This window comes from Buteo buteo, chromosome 8 (assembly GCF_964188355.1).
Source record: "Buteo buteo chromosome 8, bButBut1.hap1.1, whole genome shotgun sequence".
In the NCBI taxonomy this organism is placed as follows: Eukaryota; Metazoa; Chordata; class Aves; order Accipitriformes; family Accipitridae; genus Buteo; species Buteo buteo.
The window spans coordinates 24,206,846-24,233,128 of record NC_134178.1 but is presented as its reverse complement, the minus strand read 5'-3'; positions in this window follow the sequence as shown (position 1 = coordinate 24,233,128).

Sequence of the window (26,283 nt, the reverse complement as noted above, 5' to 3'; positions counted from 1 at the left end):
AAATAATTATAATGGGTAATTGAACATAGAAAGATTGGGAAAAGTGGCTGAGCCTATGTAAGCCTTTGTGTAGTCTTACACAGTGTATGTGTGGCTGTGTATCTAATGTTTTTGCAGGGGTTGTTTTTAAGATTAAATGCCTTTAGCAAGATGGACCAAGGGGTAACAGAACCTGTGTCCATGAGGCAGTTTCAGTTACAAAGATATATAGCAAAGAACTGTAACAAAAAAGTTGAACTCCAAGGCCTCTTCTACACGTAGATCTGTTACGGATAGACCTGTGGATTAAAATAAAGGATGGCTGCATGTGGAAGTAATGTCATTTCTCTGAAAGAACTTTGACTTCTGGCTTCCTTGTTCTTCCCATTCTACTGTTGGAGTGGCCTGGGAAAACACAATGTTCATGCTTACATTGAATCCCTTTTGGAAAGTTCAACATAACTATAAAGCAGCTTTTGACTAGCAAAAACAAATTGTGTTTCTCATATAAGAGAGTAAAGCTCACAGAAGAGAATGAAGGTCAAAAGGTAAATTCAACTTCCTGCAGCAAATGTTTTTTGATCTGATTGCTGTTCAGGAGACAAGCACAGCTTTCCCTTGCAGTGCATGTCAAAGCAAGAGATGTCACATAGCTAAAAATATCCATAAACCCTTCACCAATATGCTTTTACTTTCTGACTTTATTTTTTGTGTTTTGTTTCTATTTGAAATTTTCTGTGAATGTATCACTTCTATGTTGTACAGCAAAAAAAGGAAAAGGGATATGAAAAGTGAAATGAAACATGATTTGATATGAAACTTATTGCTCAGTGACATAGAAAAAGGGTTTGGGAAGAGATAAAAAGAGAAACATCCACCAGAAATCAGACCTACGAGCAAAGAAACAGTGTCAGAGTTGGAAGTAGTAAAATTATTAATTTACATTGTTTTGAATGTTGTTTCCATTGATTTAATCATAAGCTCTCCTAATGCATTCTGATTCTACTGTTTTCACTATAGTCTCTGGCTCTAATTAAAGCATGGAGACTTGATTTCAGAACCTGATCATTACCTTGAAGCTGCTGTTCTGGACTCTGTTAATGGTTTGTCAAAACCTTCTTTAGTATGCTGAACTTTGCAAGAAATCTAGTGAGAAGCAGTTACTTGTTGTGGGATTTTGGGATCTGTTCTTCATACTCAGGAGCAAAAAGTGCTGAGACCATGAAAAGAACCTGGCAGTTAGGTTAGGTAAATGGGAGGGAGACACATTTTTCTTACGTAGAGAACATCCCTCTTTTCCCCTGTGCAAGACAAGCAAGCATTACTGGCAATAAAATGGATGTCTCAGCAAAGCACCCATGGACCCCATGTCTCTGGGGGCACAAAATTACCTTCTTATGTTATACAGGTGGTTCCTCCATCAATGTCAGTTAATATTATTTAGCAAGCAATTGTGGGAACTTTGAGCTCTCTGTGCTCTATTCCTACATTGACGAAGAAAATACTCATACTTCACAGACTATTAGAGTGAAACTAATTATTATCCTTAAAGGGTAATTTGGGGGAGTCTTTGTTTTGTTATAGAGGGTCATGCCTTGGAAAAGACTTCTTTAACAAGAGCAAAAAAAATAAGAGAGAGAAAAAAAGAATAGGGAGGGAGATGAAGTGGTGGCTTTAGACCAAAAAATGCTGTTAATTTATCCTTTCTTCTCAAGATAAGTGACTGCATAAGTACTATTTATTTTCCAGAATAGAAATCACAGAATGAATTGACTCTTATTTTTTTTTCTGTGAATCCAGCCACTACAGCCTTTAATGATACTGTGGCTTTCCTGGCTGGATCCAGAGTTGGGTTTAATTGCTATTACTGGTTTTAATTACTGTTTTCACTTTTATTTGTTGAAGTCACAGATTTTTTGTATTTATCAATGAAAAGGTGCATGAAAAGATCATAACAGAATTAAGCGATTAAACTCCTACTCTCAATTAAGTGAAACAATGCACATATTTTTATTAAAACTTTCTTTTCTCCTCCTTAATTTGCTGTACCTAATTAATTACAATGTACAGGCAATAAAAATCCCCAGCTTTTATTATCAAGCTTTGTAAGTTAGGGCCCTACTTCACCACTTCATCTCACTTTGAACAGTGCCTTTACATGCAAGTAATTCTACTGTTGCAGTGATTGGGATTACTTATATGGCGAGAAAGTTCTCAGGGAATGAGGATGTTAGACTCCAGACTTGAATAATGAGATGAGGTGCTTTGAAAATGCTTAAGTAGGTGGGTAGGGTAGCAAAGACTTTACAGATGTCTCATGGAGAAGTTAAAGCACTCATTATTTGAAAAGCAAAAGATGAGTGCCTTCAGCTTAGAAAGGTGATGCAATACCCATTCTTGAATGCTTCCAGCACTGGTCTCGCTCTGTTTGTTCTGAAGCGTGAATCCAGCTGATGATCATTGAAATCAAATAAGCTGTCCTTCTTTTCACATTCATAGCATATTGAATACATTATGGAAAAACTGTTATGACAGTTGTATTCATCTGTTACATTTTTGGAAAACAGAACATCTTATTCTTCTGTCCTTTTTCATGTGTGCCCACAGGCAGACATGTCATTTCACTTACTTGAACTGCCTCATACTTCCGTTACCCATTCAAGTTTAACTGGCTGCCTGAAAACTTTCACTGCCAATGGTGGCTATTTAGAAATATGGTGGACTGATAATTAGAGTTGTGCAGGCAATGTTCCCTATTAAATTTAAGGCAGGCAAGTTTGGTCAAATTTTAGCAGTCTTCTGCCATGCTTACTAGCTGTGTAAGGCTTTGATTTAGGCTCTGTCAGAGGTGGCTGAGTGTTTTCAGTTTGCTTTGGTTTCTATCAGAGCCTTTGGCACAATTCTTGGTTTCTTGGATTTTCCATAGCACCATCTTTCTAAAAACACCTTAGCAGCTCTTGAAATATGTGTTGAGGTTATTGTCCTTCCTAGCTTTGAATTTAATTTGTGGTGCAAAGTGATAAAAATACAGATCTTTATTGTTAAGATTTGATAGTAATGTAGAAAACTCTCCCAGAGCTGTGGCAATTTTAGCTCAATCTATGGGGCTAATATTGCTGGTTTTGCCAGGTTTCCTGGGATTTCATTATGGGAAAAGAAAACCAACTTTATATGCAAGTCTGGTGATAGAATGACTTAAACATGTGCTGGAAAGGACTATAACTAGTATGCCTGGAGGTATTCCCCTTGAGGTTCAGACTGCCCTACAGTTATCCTTGTTATTATATACCCTACTCTCTTAGGATTCCCATTTTCTTCTTTGGGTACAAAATCACGTTAATTCATAGTCTTTGTGTTCATGCATAATGATGAAGTTTTGCACATGAAATGTTATGGAGTGTGTTAGGTCCCCAAAAAAGCACTGCATTTATGAAAATCAGTTTTGACATGACTTCTTTAATTATATATGCAAGTAATATGCATTGGAAGAACTGGCATCAAGTTCCTGACTGCATTTGAAGTGGCTCCTTCTATAGTCTCTTAAAGAATGGGAGAGTAAGGTGGGTTTAAAATTGCATTATTAGGGCTCACAGTTCCTAGCAGTCCTTTTCTTTAAGGAAATGGGCATGTTGTATGTTTTTCTTGAAAATGAAAAGCAGGATATAGCAACTGTACTGTTAACACTTCCAAAACAGTTATTAAAAAAAATAAAAGGTAAGCAAAAGAATGACCACATGCAATTTATTTTTTACAACAAGGAGTGTGTGTGTGGTCCACTAAGAAAAAATAATATGCAAAATAATTAAACTTCTAATAGTCAAGTTGGGTCTAGTGAAGGTACTGGCATATAGTCATCTTTCTACCTAACAGGGTGTTAGTAAGAGAAATTAAGCTATGCTACTTTGACTTTTTCCTAGTGTTATTGAAGACTTTGTATGTAGGAATGCGTGCATTTAGCACATGGTTCTGTAACAGCTCCCTTTTGAATACCCAAACCTTTTCAACAAATTGAATCCTTGCATTCTAAAATCTTCCTTAGAGTGCAATGACTGGGCCTCTTCCTTCTCTGACAAATTTTCAGGTCAGGAGCTATGAGCCTTTTATCTTTTAACAGAATCTGGAGGCCTTGTTTCTCTAGCTGAATAAACTAAGGTACCTGTACTTCACAACTTGGGTACCTGTTTTCTTGGCTTACAAGATAGTCTTACTTTGAACTACCACATGTGGCTGAACCATAAACTAACAGGCATGCAGATTTTGTTCCAAAAAAATCACTTTTTATTTCAAACAATGTAAGAAATAGACTAAATAAAGAAATATATTTCCTCACCTCATTTCTTGACACCTCTCAGTGAAAAAGCCAGAGTTGCTTATGGCATCTAAAAGTCTTCATTTCTCTTTATCAGTGTCTTCTGGAACACAGAGTTTCTCTTTTGTATCTGCAGTTATATTCCATCTGCTCTCTTTTTAAGAAAAAGCAAATCATCACTAAGCCTTGCTTTATAAATTCTAGTCATTTTTTGTTAGATGACCTTCTGACTGGTCTTATCAGATGATTAAAAAATACCTCATCATCTAATGTATTACTAGCTACCAGTCTCATGCAACAAAAATTGAGAAGACACACTACTACCCCTCATATCACAAAGGATATTCAATAAATTATTCAAAGAAGCTTTTGTGCAAACAGTATTCACCAAGATTTAATGTTCCCTAGCTGCTAACCTTGTCTCATTCATTCCATGGATGGAAATTTCCTATCAGTGTGATGGGAAGTTCACATAGACAACAGAGAAGACAAATGTGTTTCATTCTAAAGGGGGTTCACAGTCAGATGCAGATACACAGAAATTATATAGTCAGAAAAGTCAAGCTGTCATTAAGGAAACCTGTATGAATATGTTCTTCAGTAGAATTGGAGTACAGAGGAACTCAAATGTGTGAGTGAATTTTAATTTCTTCTGTTGCCAGCTCAGTCTGCATACCAAAGAGCATCTTAAAGAAGCCCCAATCTAGGGAGTAAACTCCTACAAACTGCTATAGTTACAGTTCCAAAGGTTTAAGCCATGACAAGATCCATTACAGTGTTTGGGTTTGTTTTTTTACCATTGCACCAGCAGCCCTTCTTAACACTGGTGTCTTGTCACAGTGAGGCTGCTTGTAAACTTGTGTGACCAGATGCACAGCAGTGGTGGGAGATCCCCTTCTGACAGTGCTGTTCAGATTTAGCAGACTGTGGAGCAGAGGCTGCATCTGATGAATGAAGAACAACCTCTCCTCCTTTCAGGTCAGAGGCTTGGGAAGACACACAGACTTGTAGCCTCACCTTGTTCTTGCTTTAAAAAAGATTTTACCAACCTTAGCTCTTTTGGCATTCCAGGTAATATTCAAATGATCTGTATAAAATATACCAACCAAATTGTGCTTTGAAATAACAATTAACATGGATCAAATTAAAGAACTAGTCTAGACTAGGACTGACTGCCAATGAATGTCCTCTGGCTTCTACATCTCATTTTGAGACATATAAATTGCAGTGAGTTTTTGTGGCAGTTGAGCCTTCCAATACATACATCTCAACCAGGCACTTACCTGATTAACCTTCATTTGCTCAAGAGAAAGACTCCAACATTGCCCACCACTGAAACTGAATATTTCATATACTGATAGTAGAAAACATAACTACTAAATCTCTTCAACAGTGACCATCAATCTGTGTCCTGGATAACTCTTGTCCTAAAACAATTACCCTTTTTATATACTACTCCTATCTAGACAGGAACTCAAACAAAGAAGAATGTAATGCCCAATAAAGTCAGAAAGCTCACAACACAATAAATCTGCTCTACAGATTATTTTCTGGCTTATTATGAAATTGCACAGGTTTCAAGGCATCACTGTTCTCACAAAGAATGCCAGCTAGAAAACTGAAGACTATCTTGATCTGTTCTAGACATTATATTTCTGTGACAACATGTTAGTTGTTTAAGTAAACTTCTGTAAATGTCAGGCTTCAGTATTTTTTATTGTTTCATTTTTTAAATAATTTCATTATGTCTGTGTTCTTTAGACAAAAGAGTAGACCCAGAACTGAGGAAGCTCATGGTTTCAATACTGGCCATGAACCATGATAGCACTACTATCCTCCCTCTCCACACCTTTTACTCCTTTGTTTTCTTGCACTTTGTTGCAGATCTTGAGCTTCAACAGCATTTACCTCAGCACTTCTCATTTGGATCTGCCTGCCGCTCTGTTTTTATTTCAATATTGTTTTCTACTTCACTTAGCAGTTATGCATGTGCCCTTTCCAAATTAATGGATTGGAAAGGACTTTCCATCAATGATGTATTTTCCAATTGCAACAATCCTGAAATGTGGAGAGATGAAATTGTATTGTCACATAGTCTAGAAAGTTGTTAAAGAGACTGAAAAACTTTGCTCAGCGTTCTCTTTTCAGCACATTTCTCTGTGACTCCTTCAGTCTTCCCCTTTTCACTGTGTAAGTTGCTCAACTCCATTGTGCTTATTAAGCTTACCGCCACTTGTAATTTCTAGTTCTAAGCACTAGAAATCCAATCAAAACACTTTTGGAAATAGCTGCTCTTGCTTGTGCCTTCTCTGGCATGATGCTATGAGTAATAAGTTATTTGTATTCTTAACTTCACAAGTAAAATTTCTACCTGATCTTAAGAATACATACTGAATTCCAATACTTCAGAGTTCAGTAAAAATAGCAACTGCCAGTCGCGATATTACTAATGCATGTGTCTTTCTTTTAGTTTCCCTTCCTATGTATCATTTATTTAGTATTCCACAAAAAGTTGATCAAAGCTAGTATTTTTCTTCTGGTTTCTGTGCCCATAAGTGATAAAGTGACAGGTTTTGTTTTCCCATTAAGACATAATATAAAGTTTCCTTTGGTCTCTCAAATCTCTCTTATGGAGCTAACACATTAGACTGTCAGAGAAAACGCTAGAGTTGAATTGTCTTCCAGGCTTCTTGCTCCACAGCATAGAGTTTCAGACCCTAGGACGGATTACTGAAGCTTGGCTTGCATAGAAGCCTTCCAGGGAGTCATCGCCTTGTGCTTCATCAGAAGTTTGATTAAATTGATGTGTTTTTTTTTCATTTATGCTACTTTGCTTTCACAATTCAGTTTTCAAAGGAAATTCTGCTCCATTTTGCAATTCCAAACAGCATCATTACTAATCTTGTGAGACTTATGCTAGGAGTGAGAAGATGACAGTGAAGTCTGTAGTCTTTTGGTTCTTGATTTTTGAACAGAGAGTGCCAGCAAGTGAGGTGACTTCACTAGATGAGGTTCATTTTCATGTAGTGGATCTGAGACCACCAGCTATCTTGCCTGACCCATGGGAAAGTCCATCTGCTGGTAGAAAATAATTTTTGCCATTTTCTAGACAAGATCAAATGAGTGAGAAGGGGAGACAGAACAAATTAGGCCTTGCTCCACATTGTGGAAGTAAACCAGCTTCCAGTACTAAAACCAGTACTGAATACCAGCTTATTTAAGCTAACCCAATGGTATTGCTGTAGCACTGTATATGGCATTGTAACTGAGCTGAATGTTTCTTCTGAAATGCCAGACCACCTGCGTCAGTCCATTTTCTAAAAAAGTACATTAATTTTACAGCCAAATTTCTTCCTGAAGTAGTAGGAAAAAGAAAAACATCTACCCCTCTTCTATGATCATCTCCTCCTGGGCAGGAAAGGATAAGAAATATCAGCATGTGTTAAAAATAATAATAAAAAAGAAAGAAAAAAAGCAAAGAAACCCCTCGAATCCACAAAACATTTCAAACATCAAGGTTTAAAGTTAGTCACAGACAGCTTAAATAAAGGTTTGACTTTCAGAGATGCTGAACACCCATAGCTCCTAAAAGTTTTTAATTAGTACTTTGACTCAGAAACGAAGTAATTTCCACTTGCTTTTTAAGTTTAAGCAGTACAGTTTTAAATGTGGTCTGTAAAACTTCAATCAAGTTGCCAAATTTTTATAAATAAGTTTCCATAATGTGACAAGGATCTATATCCAAATGTTGATTATGTGCAGTAGCCTGTTAAAAAGTCTACTGTAAAATACCTTACACGAGACAGTAATACCATTAAAGCTTTGGAACCATAACATATATATAAGCAATGCTAAACTTAATGTGTAAAGAAAATTTGCCGCTGTTTTTCTAAACGTGGATGCCAACCTGTCAAGGTTTAACCATGGTGAGTTTTATTCTCACAACTGCCTATGTAAATATAAACTTATGACCTCTGATGAAGTCAATGCCATTTAAACTGGTGTATTCAAGAGCAGAATTAGGCCCAGGAAATCTGATGTTTATGTTAGCTAGCAGAATTGAAAGGAATTTGGGGTTTTTTTGTGTCCAGACCAAGCTGCCACAGGAAGTAAGTTGACAAATTTGATATAAATGGATCTGCACTGATTTTCATTATATTAGAATGTGACCCATTACATTCTTTCTTTGTTCAGGTTGCTTCTCATTACAGAATTTGTCTTCAGACTCATGTGGCTGTACTAAAGTGCTTTTAGCTAACTTTTGATTTCAACATTGCCCTGAAACAGACACTCAGTGCTCAAATTCAGGTTCCCCATTTGGGAGGACATCAGCAGCAGCGGAGCCCGGAACTTTATTTCCACGTTGCAGCCTACATTCATGCAACATTGATTAATTGTTCCCATATGCACAATCCAAGCACATACTATGATGACTGGTGCGTAGCTGCAGGGTCTGTGAGTTCAGCTGACAGGTCCATGTTAGATTTACACATGACCTCTCATCATCTGTTTTTCTGATGTTACTTTTTGTCAGCAGTTAACTGCATCTGATTTGGCCAGCTTTCAGCTATATTTTTTCACATTGTTCTTATTCTCCATAATTCCTTACAATGGACATACTTCCTGGGAGTAATCTACAGATGCTGTCTTGGGGTATACTTCTACAGTGTTTTCTACAAGGAATGTCTTGGTGAACAAGTAATGACCACGTTGGGAAGGGGGACAGTGAATGGAGTTATTTAGATTATTTTCTTAAAGATCCAATAAAAAACAAAACAAAGCTCTTGCAGATTTTGAAGGTAGCGACCTGTGATTTCTGCCATCTTTTCTTTCCTGCTACTGTTGCACTCCACATACTTTTGTATGAGAGTGTTGTTTCAAATCAGAGAAAATCTCTTATATGGACCTGTTTCTCCATAACCCCATCACTTCACTTTTTACTAGCAAGGGAGCATTCTGCTCTCCATTTTACCTTACTGAATTTTTGATTCTCAGTGAATGTTTTCTTTTGTTTCTATAAATGCTTTTCTCTAAAACAAACTAGATCTACTATAACTTTAAAGTGGTCCACTTTCTGCACTGCATTTTGAAATTCTGATTAAAAACAGTATTTTGAGCTCTGTGTGTTAATATGTGGCGCGACGTACCAACACTGTCTCTATGATAATTTTAAAGGTAAAGTATATATCAAGTTAGAGATGGCTCTGAGCCCTCTTAAACCTTGACTTCTATTCACAGCAACCTTGCACACTTTTGGAGCTTGTCAATCTCCAGAAGAAGAAATGGCAAATTGCTGTGATTTCGTTTTCCAGATCTGTTTCTACTTGCATTTGTTCACTTTATTTGAACCTTAACTTGCCTTTCTTGTCACTTTTGTTTCTCTAGAAATCTTCCTTCAGCTCATCCTTCTCTGGCTACATTTAAAGTATCTTGTGCGGGTAACTCTTCTCCAGAGTTTTCTCCAGACTGTGTGCTTTGCAATTGAGATTTAGCAACTGCATGTCTAGTTTTTTCCATGCACCACACCCCCACCTTTTTTTTTCTTTTCTATTCTCCCCCACCCCTCCTACCCCCCCTTTAGGGGCCAGAGAATAGCTAATGTGCTGCAGAACATTCTGTCTTGGCTATCTCACTCTTCAAACAGTTTGTCTGGTTGACACTTCAGGACTTGTCTGTATATCTTAAGGTCTCTGGGTAGTTCTGAACAATTCATCCCACTCTGGAAGGAGAGTGAATGACAGTAAAATTACCTAAAATTTCATTGGATTATTTTTCATTGCAAATAAATAAAAAGATGCATAGATGTTTGCTTCAGATGAATTAACATATTTCTTAAAAATCTAAACTCTATTACGGGTACAGTTGCATGAACTGAACTCATAAGATTATGAAGGGCATTGCTCTTGATTACAGATTTGTGTTTGTTTCATCCAATAAGTCAAAATGAATCTAAAAACAGAAACTGAAAAAAATGTTCTGTGACTTTAGAGGAAAATCTAAAAGGGACTGACCAAAAGTCCATTGCAGCTGATGATAATTTTGTCATAGATGTATGATGTAACACAGCTTGAAAGGGACCTCCTGAGACCAGCTAGTCCAACTATCTGCTCAAAGCAGGGCCAAATCCTGCTTTTTTGTTTAATTTTAACAAAATTTCAAGAGAATCTCAGAATCTTTCTATGAAAAATCATTTTTAACAGATTCAAAAAGATTGCTAATAAAGTTCTGCCACAGTTCAAGGTTAAAACAAAAATTTTCAAATATGACTAGCCTCTTTTGTAAATAAGGGGTTCAAAGCAGTTGCATAATTTGGGGGGGTTCTTGTGGTTGTGGTTTAAATTAACACAATCCTTTGGCAGAGTCGAATCTACTATTCATCTCTTGAAAATAAGTGCCATTAAATAAGGTAGACCTTTTCAGCTGTAGTTTTATTTTAAAATGCTTTGTCTACTGTTGGGGAGGGAATGATATTGCAGATATATCAAAATACAGAACACCCAGTGATGGAGTTGAGTACTGTCTTTATCCGCATTGAGTAATGCTTTTCTCTTCAATAAGCTTGTACTGACTCAGGAAGAACTATGGGTAAACTAAGGCTTTTACACAGACCTCTAGGCCTTCTTGTGTAGTAAAATGTCTTTACAAATTGCTTCGAACATTAAGGATAAGAACATTTGGTGAAACACTGGAACAGGTTGACCAGACAGGTGGTAGATGTCCCATCCCTGAAAACATTCAAGGTCAGGTTGGACCAGGCTCTGAGGAAGTTGAAGATGTCCCTGCTTATTGCAGGGGGATTGGACTAGATGACCTTTAAAGGTCCCTTCCAACCCAAACTATTCTATGATACTATGGTTTGATTTCAATCCAACAAAGCACTTAAGTTTTCATGTGCTTAAGTGCTCTAGTTGTCTCTTTCAGGAGAAAATACATTATGAGCAGTTTCTGTTTCAGAGAAACTAGATCTCAGAGCCACTCCACAATGTGACACCCTTGTAGGGTTTAGAATTGGTTTCATGAGACTAGGAAGAGGAGAAGCGTGTCTCTACCCAGAAGTCTGCATAGGAAATGACTGCCATATTTTTTGACTGTACATGGAGTAAGTTATACCATTATGCACTTGTTAGTAGATAGAGGCTGTCTTACCTCCTCCTTTGCTATAGTTATAGAACTTATACAAGGGTCTCTGAATAAACCTTTTTCCACTGGAACTTGTTGTCTCACATCCTTGATTTCAATGTAATCCACAAAAAGTTTATTTATCTTCTTTTAGGTATTCACCCACTAGTTCATTCAAAAGGAAGATCAGCTTGCAATACCTCTTGAAACTTTAACTCTTTGTGTTCCATTAACTTCCTTTTAGTTTTTAATTTTATTTTACAAAGGTTGGGTATGGTGTCAAGGACAAATGGAAAAGCAATGAGATTTTTAAAATACTCCCTAGATGCTATTTAGAGCAACATACATACTTATGTACACCAATTGCTGTTCAAGGCTAGCGGTTCTTATTTAGTTAAGCCCATTAAGGCTTCTGGATTTGATTCCTGAACTTTTGCATGAGCTGTCTTTTCAGGCAAAAGATCTTTGATTTCTCAGGTAAAGCCAGTAGGCAGAAGATAATAAATTCATCCAGTGGTACCAGTAGTTGTGAGATTTTGAAATATCTTTTCCTTTCAATAGGTGGCTTATTTTTAATTAAATTGGCAAGACTTCAATTATCTTAAGTAACTAAATACATTATGTATTCATTTAGAGAGCCTATATTGAGGCTTAGTACCAGTTGCACTCATTTTGACAAATTTTAGGCAGAAAATTTCTCAGGGGAGTCCTGCTTTCTGTCGTTTAAAAAGCTTTTATAATCACTTAGTCCAAAATGGTGATGTAGGCCGAAGTTTGAATCCCTGGCATATTGCTATAATGCTGCATTAGCTTAATCCTTCATTTTCTTGTCAATTAGGGACTTATCTTTATTCACAGATTCACTTATCTGTTATTCTTAGTGTATTTTAATGCTAGTAGTTAAAATCCCTTTGTTTATGGCAATAAGGCACCATTCAGTTTGTGAACTTTATAAAACCAACCTCTGCCAATTTTGCTGTTTGAGAATTGCTGTAAAGAAGTGTTCCCACAGTAATTACTTATTCCAGAGATGTTCACTAAAGAATGAAGTAAGGGGAAAGTGTATAAAACAATTGTACACCAACTGAGGCAAGTTTTACCAAGCACCTTCCCAGCAACTACAGGGCATTTAAAAAAAAAATAATAAAAAAAATCCTTGCAAAACATTACACAAAAATCTGTTGTCTTTAATGCAGTTGCATATACTGACTTTACAAATATTGGCAATTACTTAAGCTATTCACATTTAAATGAGATCTGGCCAAAATGTTGGGAAAAAGTGAGAAGCAGGGGGGGTTGGCAACAGCTTTTCAACATGGGGCTCAGCTGCCCATCATTCCTTGCTTTCAATGGTTTGGGTCATGGGTAGTGTCACTCATTTTAATACCCACTTAGTCACATTGAAGTAGGAATGGCGGTTCTGCGATAAAGAAATATGTGATAAACAAAAACCTTAGCAAAATCTTTCCTATTGGGTATTTCTTATGGCACACGTGGTTTTTTTTACTTTGTTATTTTTGAAAATGTATTTTAAGTTAAAGTATAGGGTAGGAAGGAAGAGAGTGTGCTATTAATATTCAATAGTGATTGTGGAAAACAGGCATGAGTTTGTACTTTGAGCATTTTATTTTAGCAAGTACTTGTAGAACACGCTTAGGCCAGCAAACCATTGTCGAAAGCTTTGTGAAAACTTTAATGAGGCCAGGAGTTTACCCATGGTGACTGCCCCAGTCACTTGAAGCATCACATCTGAGAAACAACTAGCAAATCTAGAAGCTTCTATTTTTATGCTACCTCAGAGCATCTGATCGACAAAAAGTATAAAACTACTTTTTACTTTAAAAATTGAGTGAATTCTGCCTTGGAGACCCTCAGTGGAAAAATGTCAGCTTTAGTGTGACATAGAAAAGACAGAAAGAAATGAAAACAAGCATGTAAATTTTTTTCACATCTAATTTTTAGTATTAATAACCTAAGAGTTAGATGTGTTCTGCTTCCCAGACTTCAAGGGCCATATTTCTTCATGGTCAGTAAGGCAGATATTGGTTTGACAGAGATGAGTTCTTAAAGAACATTTCTTCTGCTTTCTAAGAAAAGAGATATGGCCCATTTTTCAGATTCCAGAACTACTAGATGCCTAATACTATTTTCAGATAGCTTCACCTGAATGGACAAGCTTTACTTTGACAGGACCTTGCACAGTGGTCTGATTTTGGATACTAGGTAGGCTTTCTTTTCTGAAGACAAAGACCAGTTGAAATTATCACATTTCTGGCCATACATACATACAAGTTGGTGTTTTACTTACAAATACAGAGAAGATTTGCCTTCCTTTGAGGTCAGCCATGAATTGGTGAGGGAGAATTTGGGTGGTAACTGAAATCGGTCTGTGCTCAGACATCCTACTACTGCAGAAAGTCTCCAGCACCAGGGCAATTAACATCCTGCCACAGATAGAAACTTAAAAAGAATTCTAAATCTGCTCAACTGTTAAGAAATTGTAAATCTCTCTCCAGCATTTAAAATGCTAATTTCATTCTTAGTGTACAATATAAAGTATTTCCCATTGACTTTAAAGGATACCTAATATTTCATTTCAATTTCTATAACACAAATAGATGAGTGATCTTGGTGGAGAGGGGGGAGTAATGCAGGAGTTACTGAATTCAGTGGAGAGTGATGAAAAGCAACGGAAACTGAAATTTTGGTGTCTATTCCTTTAAGTTTAACCATAATCAAGTAGCTTGTCTTTCAGACTCTGAGGTGATTCAATCCTCTTGCTTTTAGCTAAAAGGAGAAGAGAAGAAAAGAAAAAAAGGAAAAGTATGCCGGTTCTAGTGGCTTTGTTCAGCTGAAGAAGTTGATGATTTCTCCTAATAAATCGCAACAGTAACTTTTAGGGTGCTTCTGTTTTCATTCATTATGGCTGCTTCAGGAATAAAGCTAATTTTGACTAAGCAAAAAAAAAAAAGAAAAAAGAAATTATTACTTTGTTAATAGCCAAATATTATCCTGAAGCCTTGCAAGAAAAGATTCAAAGATCCATTTTTTAATAGGAACTTTCTTCAGGGAAAAGCTCTGCATACTAGTTTTAAAGATCAAGCTTAATAGAAGACTTCTACTTTTCAAAATATTTCAGAACTGGGTTAGTAATTGGACTTTAACCTAGTAAACTGTGTTCTCTCATTATTGTTTTTTCAAATGATGAACCATTATTCTGCCATTCATTTTTTTGCCTACAGCTTAATGGCACAGGATGACCCGATGCTACATTTTCTGCAAGATGGCAATTGTCAACAGAAGGTTCACAATTTAAAACCGATTCTTTCTGTCTGGCTATCTGGTATGCTGCACTAGACTAAATGAGTATATTTTTTGAGAGTGCCTGGTTTTGAGAGCTGTTATATACCTGTCATACCAGACAGACAGATGTTCTGTCTTTGCTGTGATCCACGGTGATCTCTCTAATCAATAGAGATTACTGAGAAAACGTATGACTGCTGGTTCCAACCAACCTGTATACTGAACCCTGAGCCCTGTGCTCATCTTCCTGGGTGAACTCTGACTCCAACTCTGCTTTCCTCCAGTATTATTTAAAAATGACATTTGCCTGCCAGAAGCACGGCATGAGCAATAGCTGTAAAATGTTGCCTAAGGATGGAAATGCTAATGAGACAGTTTCACAATTGGGTTAACTTTTCTCTTGCAAGGGAAATACTTTGCATAGCATTTGCTTGAAAACAGGCACTGTCTGTTTCCATTGCCCTTGCCTGTTTTTTTATTTTTAAATGCTTTTGTAAAATCTGGATTCATGTGAACCATCCCCCTTCTTTTTTAATTATTGAATGTCTCGGTATGTATATTGCTTCACAGGTTTTAACCCCTGGCTTGATTTGGAAGGCAATAATGTACATTTGGTTTAGGTTACATAACTCCAGTACTGAGTAAAAGCAGGTGATCTTGTACATATGCAACTATATCATTTTGTAGTATTTTCTATGTCATTACTTCTGTGGAATACTATGTTAAGATGCTATTCTAGTAATGAAAGTGTAGATTGTAAACTATAATCTCCTCAGCCATGTCATGCTTCAGATTCCATTAAATTATCCCCATCTTATCTTTTAAATGATCAGCACAGCAAATACTTAACTCTAAACTTCTGGATAATTCAGTTGTCATAAACAATCATTTATAAACTAATTCTTCTCCTGACTGCTGCCAGCATGTGGAGCAGTGAATTCAGCTGTATCCTGCTAGTAAAATCTGTGCTGTAATCCAAATGATGGGACAGGAGGCAACCTGAGCAAAACTTGATAAGTTAATTCACCAACAGTGCAGCTTGCCTCCCTGTGTTAAAGGTGGGGTTTATTCCAGTATTGAATGATATGTGGTCAGTAAAAACAAGTTTCACTTTAATGAAATTTCCTTTTGACAAGGTAAGTGGTGTATGTACTAGAAGTTCATATTGATCATCAGTTAGATAACCCAAGAATCTGTATCACCCATGGCAAAAGGCAAATGACCAATAATTGAACCCAGGTGCTGATGTCAGTGAGTGAGAAGAAGATCACTAATCAGTTTATGCAATGGAGTCAAAGAGTAACTGTGTTGAAGGGGCAAGCATCGGGCCTCAAAACTTAACTAATAAGAGGATCTGCAGTTTGTAAGTCTTTCATTACTGAACAGTTTTCAGCAAGTTGCAGAAACTAGCCATGAATGAAACCTACCTACCCAAAACTGTAAGGTGCATGTTATCTTAAAATTGAAGTATCTGTTCCGTCAGATAGTATGGGCAAATCTGGCAGTGGAAGCAGATAATAATTTTTCTTTCTCCTCACAAACTGAAATCTGCTGAGTGGGTGCACCAGTTTTAAGAGTCCAGGCAAGATCATCTGATATATCCTATTTGTCTCTCATAACACCTATCCGCTGAAGTAGTTTCCAAAAGATCTGGTAGACCAAGTGAACCATTAAAAGAGCACTTAGTGATTTTAAATCTCATATTAAAAAAATAATTTTGGACATACGGTCTCAATGACTTTTAGTGAAAAAGTGTAGCACCTGAATTGGAGAGGATGTTATTGATGCTTTGAAAAGCCCTTAAACACATACCCTTCAAACTCATAAATACGCTTTTCTATGCTTCTCCTGACACCTGTGCATCTTATGAATTGTAAGTAGGGACAAGGATAATATCCCTGATGAGAGCATCTAAAGGGCATTATTCCACCTCTTTTATATATGCTTTCTGCAGACATACTTTGGAGCCACAGATGTCCATGGCTAGATCTTTTGAATGCATGCAAATGTGAAAAATGTGATAGATTTCCTGTTTGTCTGCCTTTGTCAGACCTCAGTAGGTCTCACAAATACAATGACATTAGTTCTGATACAGGTAATGTCTTTGTCCAATGCTTTACAGTTCATAAATTTAAATTAATATCATGAAATGCAGACACATTTAGAATTAATATAATTCCTTGGTATCATGTTAAAATCAAATTTTCTATATAAAGCACTTGCTCTGAAAGGAAACAATTGTATAAAGGTTTTTTTTAATATTATTTTTATATTGTTAAATCATTACAGTTTGTTTTTCCTCCATTACATGACAAAAAATATGTTTCTCAATGAGGTAAGGCAGTTTCCTTTTTTGTCAGTATTTTCTGATAAAAGCTACTCTAACTTCACTTTCTGTTCCCTTGCAATATAAATAAACTTAAAATAGAGTATCTAGTTTTATTTTAATCAGTTTTAGAGGCATATTGCTCTCCTGTCATCAAGGATGTGAGATTTGCCAGATATGATTGGCATAGTTCAGCCTGAACTACAACTGTAGAGCCTGGACTTTTCCCTGCTTGAACTTTTCCTTCAGGTGTAATCTCAATGTGGATTTTGTTACACCTACATAAACATATCAGATATATGCAGTACAATATCTACCCAATTAGTAAGATTAGTCTTCTGAATAGAAAATTACATGGTAGCAAGTTTGTGTAGATTTCCCAAATTAGTAAAATTGCACTGTAAAAATTATGGATATTTTAACACATTGTATTCTGAAAACATGCAGTGGGTTTGTAGGCTTTTGAAGAATGTTTCCATTTCCCAAATATTTTAGCATATCTTTTACGAAAGTATTTTGCTACTTATTTCTTTAAGCAGAATGATTTGAACAAGTTTTTCATTTTGGCCCAAGTCAAATTTGATCTGTTGTATGTAAGAAAAAAAAAATCATCTGACAAACAAAACCAAAAGCTTGTAAGCCCTGTCTTATTGTCCTCTACTGTGAAAGACTTGTGATTGAACATGCCCCTGTGGTAAAGATTGGAGAACCTATAGATGATCTGGTCCATCTAAATGGGTGATTTAAGCTAATATTAACCTTGTGAAGGCAGGCTCATAGTATATCAGCAAAAGTGGAGGTAATTTGGGGGTGGGGGGAGGTGTTTGTTAACAAAGGCCAAGCTGTACAGCATTCATTGCTTTTAATGAAGATACAGAACACTTATTTGCTGTTTAGGAAAATTTCCAATCGCAGTACCTAGACCACGGCACACCTCTGCAGTCTTGAATAATCTGTAAACTGCTTTACTAAGTCAATGAAATATTCACTTTGGAAAGTTTCTTCTGGTGTGAAGAACTGAAGCAGATGGGACATGAGATGGGACCATATAAACTTAAATATAATGTCTATTCATGAAAAGGCTGAATTAGTTTGCTGTTAGTATTCATAGTGCTGACTGTTTTCTGAGTGATTTACTATACAGATGCTTTTGTTGTTGTTGTTGTTGCAGACTATGTGGTAAAATTTCCTCTATCAAGGAAGGCAGAATGTGCACCATGTCTAATATTTGCTAGGCAGCAATAAAGTATGCCAGCCTTTATGCTGTATATAGTCAGTAGGAACTCAAGCGCCTGTTCTCCTCCATGAACATTCCATTTTATGCTCTAAATTTTATACATAAAATTTTCCTGACTTCATCAGACCAGCATAAAATCATTAGCGAGTCTGTTACAAAGCACAGTTTTAATAACCATCCTTTTATTAAAAGGGTGAGTTTGTCTAGTCTTTGTCAAACTTTGACAAAGTAGATTATAGAATTGTATCTCCACTGATTTGAAAGAAAAAAAAAAGAAAAGACATTAAAAATTAATTTAAGGTATCTGTATTTTTACACTTGGATGATGACATTTTGAAGGTATTTGATACCTGCCTGTGTAAAGGTATCAGTTTTCAGGGGACTATTATGTTCACAACATGTTTATGTGAACAAAAAGAAATAATATTTCAATGATTGTTGACCATGTTTGGCATAATACTGGATTGCAGTCGTGGCTAAGATGTCCTCTGTAGGTAATGACATAACAAATCAGTCTTTCTGTGTGTAGGATTAGTTATTGCATTGTGGTTTGGTGGTGGTGGTGGGTTGGGTTTTCTTCTTGATCTACTGGTTGTGGTAGTGGTGCTCCTGCTGTTCTGTAGAGTTCTGATAGGAGTTACAAACCTCACCCATGGAAGCTTAAACTCCACTCTAGTAAAGGCCATACCAATTTCAGCTAGGAATCCTTTTTAAGGTTCTATGATTTCTTAATCTGTGTGGAGCTTGCAAGAACTCTAATGAGTAGTGCTTAGCTCTGCTCTCGTTAGCTGGCAAAGTGGCAGAAACATGAGCTTGAATTTAGAGCATTTTTAAGTTTTTGAAAGATAATCCAAACCCGTCTTTGTCCATCTGTGAACTTTTCCTGGGAGTGTGTTTATTTTGGCAGTGTTGTGTCATACCTAGCACAGTGACACTGCAAGCATGGGCAGCTCAGAATTTACCTTTTTCCTGGAGCCTTTCCCTGCAAGGCAAAGACAGCCTACCTGGCTGTCCTGTCTGTCTAGCAGGCTCAAGAAAGACCAAGCTTCTGAGCACCCATCCTTAAAAGGAAAGGAAGTCAACGGTTGCTATTTAAACTGGGCTATGCAGTTTAAGCTAATTTATGGCCAACCAACTCTACCTTTCTTCCATATACTCGTACAACCTTTGTTTAAATGTGGTGGAACATAATTGTACACTCCCCCATCCAAGCATTTTAAAGAACACAATTTGCAGTCTTTTTCTTTTCTCCTCTATTTGCTCAGTTACAGACTGGCCTGAATTTGAAATGTAACAGTTTAGAACTTAAATCTGAAAGTTTCAAAACTCCTTCTGTCCTCTCTCTTGCTGCCTTTTCTGCCCCCTCTCTATTCTCACCTGGCTTCAAAGAATGTGTTGGGGACTGTAGACTAGTGAAGAGTTTTCAACTGACAATAGCAAAGTTAACAGTGGATATTTGTGTTTTGAGAATAAAAAAATGCATTCTTCGAAGTTACAAAATTACTGTGAACCAAAATGGAAAGCTAACTATGAAATGTGAAAACGTGTTTTATTATATATTTTTCTCTTCATTTTAACTTATTCTCTTTGGTCTATTTATACTGAAGGAATAATAGGTCATGGTATCAGTAGCATTAATAGAGTTTTAATAATTCGTTAAGGATCAATCTCTAAATGTATTTTTAAGCACACAAGTGTAAATAAGATAAAGCAATGGTTATCAAGGGCAGTTCAATTCTTTGTTTCATTGCTATGTGTATAGGGTGATCATAGGACTATGTATGTGTAAGTTGTGCTTTTTTCACATCTCAATTTCTAAAAGTCTTAGAATTTCAGAATTGCAAGATGAAATACAAAGATAATGAGAAAATGTAAAATCTACCAGGTGAAAGTTAATGAGAAATTTAGAAAGGAATAAATACAAACTCTTCTCTTCTTGGATTACTCTGGGATGCTGAAAGTGTATCACTGAATTTTGTAGCAGTTGGCAGGTTGAAAAAATGCTGTGAACATTTGACGATTACAGCAGTAGTAAGTGTCTATAGTAAAGTATGATGCATTCATGATGGCTAAAGTAGTTGGTAGGCTACATACATAAGCTTACATCGAGAAGGCAAGTAAAACAAAACCATACTGAGCTTAAGAATGGAAAATGTGGGAAAACATGAAGAACAGGTCAAATAAATGTTGATACTTCCTCACTATATTCTCTCATCCTTTTAGTGGATCAAGCAGTTGACTTTCCTAAGGCAGAGGTTATATCTGTATCTTTGTGTTAATAGGCTATGATTTACATTCTTGCATATATTTTCAACTTTTTTTTTTTTTTAAACATTTACACTTAATGAAGTCTTCTGCATTCTGTGGCAATGAATTCTAGGATCCAGATATGAGCTGTGTGGAAACATACTTTTCTTGTATGTTTTAATGCTGCTGCCTGATAATTGTATTTAAGGCTCCCTAATGGGAACGAGTGAATAACCATTACCCCTCACATTCTCTATCCTATTAGTGATTTTATAGCCATCTAATTTATCCTGGTACAGAAATGTTCTTACACTGTCAGTCATCCTCTTCCCTTTTCTCTTGTAGAGTTCTGGTACAACTTGTTTTGGCAAGGTTGCCAGAATTGTGCCTCGACTTAATCTGTATCATAATGGCTTTATATGTTTTGTTCTCTATTCTTTTTCTATAAAGTTTCTAATATTCTATTTGTCTTTTTGACTCCCACTGAACATAAAATTGGTATTCTTATAGGGTTACAGACAATAACTGTCCTAAATTGTAATAGCCAATTAAGATTGCATCTTTATGTGTTTATATATATAATTAGGTACACAGGGTATGTATACACTTATGTGCAGATACGTATGCGTAAATATATATGGATATTTGAATCAATTTTTCTCAAGTGCACTACTTTACATTTATCAACGATGAATTTCACTTGCTATTTTACAAGCTGATGATTTGATATGACAAGATCTTCTATAACTTTCCCTACCCTTTTGGCTACACGAATAATTTTGTATTTGTAACACAGTCTTTTCACTATTCCTTCTGCTTTTATTATGTCCTATAACAGAAACTGTATCATGAATAAAACAAGGCTTGGCATATATCTGGCATAGGATTGCTCTGGTAGATTTCCCTTATTGTCAAAACCAAACATTAATTTCCTACATTTTGTTTCCTTGCTTTTAACCAGCTCATAGTTGTTCTTTTTTATCCCAAGAGCCATGCTGGAAGCCAAAGTAACCAACATGAGAGGGCAAACAGTGCTGATCTGTCCTCACCTCCTCTCTTCATCTAATAAAAGCTTGAATTTTTCCTAATTTTGCTTTTCTCATGTCACAAGCATTTAAACCAACTCGAAAGCTTCAGAACAGTTTGGCATAACTTTGTAACATAGGAGAGCATAGTGCAAACTAATATAACCTTATTTTTCTGTGTAGCTGATTTGTAGCTATTGCTACTTAAGTGCATAATTTGAATGACCTTTGGACAATTTAAATGAAAACTTTGAAAATCAGAGCAAGAGAAAGCAAAAAGTTTTGGCATAGATTCCTCATTAAGAAGAGCTACAAAGTCATTAGCTATTAAAACTTCAGAATTCACTCTGTACTGCAGATAAACAAGTTACAACTTCTCAAGTGTTGCTGAGTTATGTGCTGTACTTATCTCAGTACATTTACAGTAGCTGCATTTTTAGACTCCAGGTTTCTTTAGGTGTTTGACCTATAAACCACAACAGGGGCCCAAAAAGTTAATTTTCCTATTTGTACACTGACTTCTTTAAGGACATCTGTATGTCAGTTTGGTCCCTGTTTCTCTGCTGGATCAAATATTATACTTTGGTCACTGAATGTGACTTTCAGAAATCCTCCAAAGAATTAGCTTATAGTTAAATATCATAGACAGCAACAGAAGAATTCTGAATCACCTTATCACCTGCCCATATTTTGGTTTTAATCAGACCTAAATTTACATTGGCCCAGCCAAGTTCCAGGTTGGTGAAAGAAAAAGAGGGAGCAGAGCAATTCTTCATCAGTCAGCCTTCCCTAATATGTTTACAAAAGCATGAAAACCAGAAAGGACTGGCAAATTTGCCACTTGTAAATATCTGTGCCATGCCATGACCTGATTTGAACTTGATTTTAGGAATGTATATTTGGTCCCCTGCTATGTTTTATCTTTACCAGAAAGGTATCTTGTTTTCCACTGCACTGAAATATCAAAGCTGGTTTCTAAGACTACAAGAGCAAGGCATAAGGTCTGTGCTATATGTTTAAAAATTAGTCACTGGGATTCCTTGATAGGAGCACAGTTTAAGTACCTGAAGGATAGTTCTTACTGCCAGAAGCCATTTTATTTGATGAATTCACATTCATCCTGTGAATTTTTTTTGTTTGCTCAATCTACAGCAGTGTGGCAGACACACTGCGCTTGGTGTGAGTCTTGCAGGTCTAGTGAGTATTAGGAATACTTAAATTTCTTTATCTACTTCTCTTTGGTGATGGGTATGTTAGGGCCAGCACCCTTGGGCAGCAGAGTCTGGCTGAGATTGCTGGAGTGCAGGTTACATGTGTACCACTCATGGTGCCCACATCATAGCTAATCCACAAAGACACATGGTGGCTTAGTCATTGCTCCTGGCAAGGTGCTCTCCCCTGTCTCTAACTGCATCCAGTCAGAAATGGAAGAAAACTGAGTCATACTTTCCTTTCATGAGAAGACAGGCAAATGCAGTCTGCTTTACAACATGGTGAATTTTCACTAAAATGATCCTCAGTAGAATCCTAAGGTAAATAAGAAAATTTTATTTCAAAATATTACCCATTAGGGCATGACTAATTTTAAGCTTTGCTTGGAAATCAAACGTAGTCATTTTTATAAATATACTGTCTGCACTTGTCCATATTGCTGTTATACCTGTCAAAGTATGCTACCTATTTTCCTAATCCAGGCATGGATAGAATGTATTAGAATGTTAAGAGTTGTCCAGGTGAATGTGCTGGGTTTTGATGTGTTTGGAGGGCAAATGCTGTCTGAGAGAAAGCAGACAATCAAAGGAAAAGAGAAGAGAGTGTAGCTGTGAGGCTGGGACCCTCGCGAGAGCCAGCGTTGCTACCAAACCCCAGTGTGCTCTCGGTCATGTTCCTCATCCTGCAACTCTTGAGGTGGCCATTTCTGATCCCAGATGCAATCCTCATGGCCTGTAAGATATTAGATATTTGTGCTTTGCCTTCTAGTTGCTTGACCTTGCTGTGAGATTTATGCCCTAACAAACTAATTTATGTTTTCAGCCAGTGTGTACCCACCATAGGCTTTTTACTTGCCTTAATCCTAGATCATAATAATAGTACAGAGAGCCAAACTTCAGTCCACATCTGTGCCAAAATCTGTAAAGTTCCCAAGCAGTTAAATTGGGGAAGTCTTTCTGGGCAATCTTTTATTTTTTTAACCACAATGAGATTGTTTTATGGGCTGGGGAAATGGCAAGCACATGTGATTGCTCTTTTTTCTTTCTTTCACATTTGGCCCTTGTTTTGCACCGTATGCTGATTAGAATCTAATGTGGCTGTTGTTTAAGTGAAGTGACTACAAAATTAATGCAAATGTAATGCACTTCAGCCAGGTTTGTACACGTTTCCCACCTATATCTCTCAGCACCTATCTTATCTTAATTTTTATAGGACTTTAAAACTGGTTAGATTTGTGGGGTGTTCTGGTTTGGTTTGATTTGGAGTTTTTTTGTGGGGGTTTGGGGAGTGCTGTTTGGGGTTTTGCTTTCTTTCTTTTTTCTTTTGTTATTGTTTTCTTACATGTCAAAGCACTGCTGGTTCCTTGATGATGAGGGTTTTCCAGAGCAGAGAGGGAAAGGGTTTTCTGTGCTACTCAGGGCTCAGAAGAGAACTGTCTCCCATTTAGTTTGACATGAGACCGGGAAAGTTATCCTTCATCTTGTGAGTATCCTTTTGGCTTCTGCCCTTTTCCCTCAGTTGCTGATTTCTCTCCGTCTTCCAGAAGATTCTTGTTTCTGGGGTACGCAGGGACTTCCGAGGCGCTGGCCGCTAGAGGATGCTCCTGGTCCGGCGTCGGAGAGCAGCGTGCCCGGGGCCGGACACCCTCCTTCCCGGCACAGACCCCAGCCCGGCTCCCCGAAGAGGAGATCGCCTGTCAGACATTACCCGCATAGCCTGGGATACATAAAATGCAACTTTCTGCTGGGTAGAGCCGGGATATTTTCCACCGTCTGAACGGAAAAGCAATTCCATCCAATTTACAGACAAAAATGCAAAATGCTAATGACAATAAGAGAAACCCTGTGTAGGAATTTGAATGTGTTTCTTCTGGTGAAGTCCTCGGGCTCATTTAGGTGATACTTTTAATGGCGTATTTGCAACGTGCCCCACAATATCAGAGTCCTGCTGTGGATGGTCACACCATGGTTAGTTATTCAGATCTTCAGCTAGCTTTTATTTTTCATCCAATCTTTTAAAGTAATCCAAATCTCGGTGCTTAACTGAAACTTCAGTTTTATTCTTCAATAAATATAATGGAAAAGACATTCTTAATTAAATAAGGGACTATTTAGCATGTATAGTTTTTCACAAAAGGCACACACATGAAAGTAGTTCCATATTTTAAATAAAAATCAACCCACATACCCCCCCCCCAAAAAAAACCCCAACACCAAAATCAACAATGCCTTAAGTAAAAAGCAAAGCATAAAATTAGAAAAAGTTATATATGGATATACCCTTCTTCTAGTCCTCTATTGACCTTCCAGATTTCTATTGTAGCATAAACAAGTTCTCTGACATACAGAGCACAGGATTTCGTACGGCAATAGCATGAAAAAATAATGTATAAAGAGTATTTTTAAGGTAGCAAAGTGGAGTACTCAGAAGTTATAAAATGGTATATTTGAGGTCATTTAAGATAGCTCATTCGTTCATGTGTATTAGAACACAGTCTTTAACTATGTAATCACATACTGCCTCTTTCTCTCTCCCCATGTTCTCACCTCCTGTGGGATTTCTGCCTTATCCAGACTACAAGTTAGACCTGCCCAGAGATACATAGGCTTGTGCAGTGGAAGAGACTGTTCATTTCTTGCAGTTGGCTGGCGTGTAGTAGATAAATCAAAGACTACAGGAAAGGAAATATATAGGTGAGAAGTTAGATAAGACTCTGAAAAATAGGACTGTAGTCTTGTCTCTGCCACCAATGTTTAGTAAAGTCAGTAAATTTTTCATATCATGCGTGTATTCCCCAGCTTCTGCATGCTGACTGTGAGATCCTACGCTCTGATTAATCAGAAGTGTTGAACACCCACATCTACTCCCGAAGTCACTAGAGAGTTGTGTTTTGAGTCTACAGAATAATGAATAGTGCTATCTACTATTCCAGCTCATGTGCCAGATGTCTCAGATTTTGTGTACCTGTATCTCTCTGACTGTAATCTCAGTGCACATCTTTTGTCATCTGTAGAAGACAGATGCAGACTTTTTCAAGGCTGCAGTAAAAATAATATGTCTGAATCACTTGTATCCTCTAATGACAAGCACCAAACAAATGCCTGGACAAAGTAAATAAATTTGTCTTCAGAGAAGGTTTTGAGCCACGTAAAGGAAATAAAGCCCACTACACAGGATTACAATATGAGCAATGGAATAAAAGAAAATACTGCAGAGCGAGCTGCTCTTAAAATACATATCTTGTGCATTAAATAAAGCAACATTAGTGCTATGCATTAAAAGACTGTATCATAAACTATTTATTAATCAAGCCTAGATAAGCATTTAGGCTGAGTTAAGATTGCACATTATTTCTGCAATTCCCTAACACGTATGTACTGGATTCTGTAACCTGACTGATATTACTTAACACTGTGTGTGTGTAGAGTAAGTAAAAAGGAAACAATCCGAGTACCCTAGTAACAGCAGGCTAGCACATTTTAGTAAGGAAGCTTGTACAGCTCCAGGTAAGATTCTAAACTATAGT